The 4693-nt window shown below is 50.4% G+C and overlaps 1 pseudogene; it reads left to right on the forward strand.

Moving 5' to 3' along the window:
- The first annotated feature begins 248 nt into the window (after nt 1-248).
- LOC108634771 lies at nt 249-4368 on the forward strand (annotated as a pseudogene).
- The last annotated feature ends 325 nt before the right edge of the window (nt 4369-4693 follow it).

The raw sequence follows: 4693 nt of genomic DNA on the forward strand, positions 1-4693 counted from the left end.
TATGAGATAGGGCAAAAAGACACCATTTTCCTTTGTTGTTGCCTGGAGAGAGGTTTGTCCTGGTACCAATGGGACCAAAGGTGTGACTTTGTGGCCAGAGGATGTCTCTGACCCTGCCTTAGGTTCCCCTAGGGTGTAGTGACAGCAGGGTGTCCCCGGTTCCTTGGCTGGAGAAGAACCCACCCCCCCCACCCCCCTTGCTCTCTGACATCCCCTCAGGACTCACTCCAGAGTAGGTTCTTCAGGATATGCATCCAGGCCCTACCCAAACACATGGAGCTGACCAATCAGAGCAAGTGCTCAAGTGGATTGAGCACTTGGCCATTGCAGCCCCGGAGGAGCTGCTCATAGAGCTCTTCCTGCCACTGTTTATGATGGCCCTTGCTGGGAGGCACACCCAGGCCCTGAATGTGATGGTGCAGGCCTTCCCCTGCCTCCCACTTAGGGACCCTGAAAAGGATGACCAGCCTCATCTGGAGACCTTCCAGGCTCCACTTGACAGCCTGGATGTCCTGCTTGCTCAGGAGGTCCACTCCAGGTAAGGTCGACCTGGCAGACTGGTGAGGCCTGAGGCCTGAGATGCAGGAGGCAGGACAGGAGTTTAGGGGTCACTGGGAATAGGTGTTCAGGTGTACAGGACTGGTTGAGGGGCAGAGGGAACAAAAGGCACGTGTTCCCCACAGTGTCCCTTAAAGTAGGGACCAAGGGGGTTCCTGAAGCCAGAGGAGCTGTTGCATGTGGAGTGCAGAACACTCACAGGGTCCTGGTGCCTCTCAGCCTCTGCATAGCTGAGCATGTGCCCCGTGGCCCTGCAGGCAGTGGGAAGCTGCAGTTGCTGGACTTGTGCCAGAAGGTCCACCAGGAATTCTGGACCATGTAGTCCAGCATTATGGTCAGCGTTCACTTGCTGCTAGAGCCCAAGCCAGCTCAGCCCATGCAGAAGAGGCACAGGGTGGAGGTGCAGGTAGAGCAAGACAGCACAGGCCCCTATGCAGGTGCTGGTTGACCTGTTGCTCAAGGATGACACAGTGGACCAGACCCTCAGCCACCTGCTGAAGAAGGCCAAACAGGAGGAGCCTACTGCACCTGCACTGCCTGAAGCTGAGGATCTTCACCATGACCATGCAGAGCATTAGGAGGATCCTGATGGTGGTGGAACTGGACTCTGTCCAGGACCTGGAGGTGAACTGTACCTGGAAGCTGGCCATGCTGGGCAGGTTCATGTGGCACCTGGAGTGGATAGGCAACCTGTGCTGGCTGCTGCTCTGGCACATCCACATGTTGCTGCACACTGCCCTCAACCAGGAGGAGCACTGCATAGCCAGGCTTACAGCCCAGTTCCTGAAACTGCTCCACCTGCAGGAGCTCTACCTGGACTCCATCTCCTTCCTCGATGGCCGCCTGCACCAGGTGCTCAGAGAGGCATGGCGCCATCCCTGCGCCATGACTAGAACAGGCCTCTCTCATTTTGTTACCATCGGGATGTCTACTCTGTGCCTGCTGGGGACATTGCCAGGGTGCCTAGACCATTCTAAAATCCTCACAATGTCACTGCGGTGTCCCTGGGCATCTTGTCAGGTCACCAACCTGATTAGGGTCAGAGGTGTGACCCAGGTTAGATGCTGTCAAAGGGGACTTCTTGCTCAGAGTCCTCAAAGTGGGAGTCAGGTGTGATGACCTTGGGAATTCTTTCCGAGAGAGCGATGCCTTAGCTGAGGTGATGATAGATAACTAAGCAAGGAGATCATTGGTCGATCAGGTGTGAGATTTGAAGTCCAAAGCTCTGTCTCTCCCTCCAATGTGCCACATCTTTCCTGAGCTGTTTTAGGCTCCATGTGAGCTATGGCAAGTAGGTGATTCATGAGATGACAAGGAGGGACCGGGGGGGGGGGGGGGAATTGCAGCTCCTACATAGTGCAGATGGAACAACAGACTGGTTTCAAATAGGAAAAGGAGTACATCAAGGCTGTATATTGTCACCCTGCTTATTTAACTTATATACAGAGTACATCATGAGAAATGCTGGGCTGGAAGAAGCACAAGCTGGAATCAAGATTGCTGGGAGAAATACCAGTAACTTCAGATATGCAGATGACACCACTCCTATGGCAAAAAGTGAAGAGGGACTAAAAAGCCTCAATGAAAGGGAAAGTGGAGAGTAAAAAAGTTGGCTTAAAGCTTTGGGCTGGTGCATGGGGATGACTCAGAGTAGTGCTATGGGGAGGGAGGTGGGAGGGGGGTTCATGTTTGGGAATGCGCGTACACCCGGGGTGGATTGATGACAATGTATGGCAAAACCAATACAGTATTTTAAAGTAAAATAAAGAAAAAAAATTTTTTTTTTTTTAAAAAAAGAAGAGCTCAACATTCAGAAAATGAACATCATGGCATCTGGTCCCATCACTTCATGGGAAATAGATGGGGAAACAGTGGACACAGTGTCAGGCTTTTTTTGGGGGGGCTCCAAAATTACTGCAGATGGTGGCTGCAGCCATGAAATTAAAAGATTCATACTCTTTGGAAGAAAAGTTATGACAAACCTAGACAGCATATTCAAAAGCAGAGACATTACTTTGCCGACTAAGGTCCACCTAGTCAAGACTATGGTTTTTCCAGTAGTCATGTATGGATGTGAGAGTTGGACTGTGAAGAAGGCTGAGCACTGAAGAATTGATGCTTTTGAACTGTGGTTTGGAGGAAGACTCTTGAGAGTCCCTTGGACTGCAAGGAGATCCAACCAGTCCATTTTGAAGGAGATCAGCCCTGGGAATTTTTTGGAAGGAATGATGCTAAAGCTGAAGCTCCAGTCTTTTTGGCCACCTCATGCGAAGAGTTGACTCGTTGGAAAAGACTCTAATGCTGGGAGGGATGGGGGCAGGAGGAGAAGGGGATGACAGAGGATGAGATGGCTGGATGGCATCACTGATTTGATGGACATGATTCTGAGGGAACTCTGGGAGTTGGTGATGGACAGGGAGGCCTGGAGTGTGGCAATTCATGGGGTCACAAAGAGTCCGACACGATTGAGTAAGTGAACTGAACTGAAGCAGTCCAGAGAAGATAAAAAGTCAAATGAGCATCATTGTTTAAGTGGCTCCAATCGCGCCAAGTCTAAATTACAATTATTATTTTTCTCTAAGACTTCTAAATACATAGGAAATCCTTAGTAGCAGGTTATCACTCTGCCTTGAACACAGTGATAAAAGTTGATAGGATGCAGCCTAGGGTCTGTATGAATGAGTTGAGTTGATTCCCTTTTTGGTAGCTGCAAATGCCAAGTATCAGGAATAAATATGCTCACTGAGAAACCAGAAGGAAAAAAAAAAAAAAAAAGAGAGAGAGAGAGAAAGAAAGAATTGTAAGTGGTGATGGACGTTTTGTGGCCCCTGAATATAGGGCATATTCACCCAAGGATCGTCTGTAACTGCTGGGACTCACCAGCCCATGTCCACTGCATCCATCCTACTGTTGAATTCAACTAGTCCTCTCCTGTAAAAATGTCTTAATTCCTGCTAATCAAATACTAGTAAGCTGAAATAGGCTTAGTAAAATAGTAAATATTTGTTTACTGTTTGTTTCCCACATTGAAAATAGTTCATCATTTTGTGCAGGGGGAGCTCATACACATATGAGCATGACCTTTCTCCCAGAAGACCCTCTGCCTTCCTGTCAAAAAGGTGAGAGGCCACCTCCAAGCCAGTGAGATGCCCTGTGTTCTGGTGAAACAGACCTCACCTTCCCACATCCCTCCACCTGCCACCTCTGCCCTTAAAACTGACTGCCTGAGACAAACTTCCTGAAGACCCCTCTGGAGATGCTGTCCATCACCAACTGTCTGATTTCGGCGTGAGACCTGACATACCTGTCACAGTGCCCAGGTGTCAGCTTGCTGAAGGACCTGGGCCTTGATGGGGTCAACATGACCAGCCTCAATTTGGAGCCCCTGCAGATCCTGATCGAGAAGACCTTGGCCACCCTGCAGGACCTGGACCTGAGCGAGTGTGGCATCATGGACTCCCAGCTCAGTGTCCTCCTGCCCTCCCTGAGCCTCTGCTCCCAGCTCACCACCTTTAGCCTCTGTGGGAACCCCATCTCCATGGCTGTGCTGAAGAGCCTGCTGCACCACACCGTGGGGCTGAGCAAGATAAGCCACGTGCTGTACCCTGCACCCTGGAGAGCTAAGAGGATGTATGCGGCATCCTGCACTTGGACTTCCTGGCTCAGCTGCATGCCTGGCTCAAGCAGCTGCTGTGAAAGTCTGGGTGGCCCAGCATGGTCTGGTTCGGCACCAACCCCTGTCCACACTGCAGTGACCAGATCTTCTATGACACTGAGCCCATCCTGTGCCCCTGCTATATCCCTGCTTAGCCCAGCTCACGAGTTGCAGGCTTTGTCCCCAGCACTGGGACACTGCCACCCAGACCTCAGTGCATCTAGAAGGAACACAAACCACAGTTTCAGACAGTTGTTCAGTGCATGAGGGAAAAGGTAAGGTGACTTAGAGTAGGCCGGGGATTGAGGAGAGGGGTTGATGGGATTTTTGGAGAATTAGAAATGTGAATCTGAATTTTAGAGGGGAAGTTTGAGCCTTGGGAGGTTAATGGTGTCATTACCCCTGTGTTGGACTGTTCCAAAGAAATAAAGGGAACTTCAGTGCCAATCATTTTGTGTCCTCTGTGATTTGCGATGATGA

The sequence above is a fragment of the Capra hircus genome, unplaced genomic scaffold (assembly GCF_001704415.2).
Source record: "Capra hircus breed San Clemente unplaced genomic scaffold, ASM170441v1, whole genome shotgun sequence".
Lineage (NCBI taxonomy): Eukaryota > Metazoa > Chordata > Mammalia > Artiodactyla > Bovidae > Capra > Capra hircus.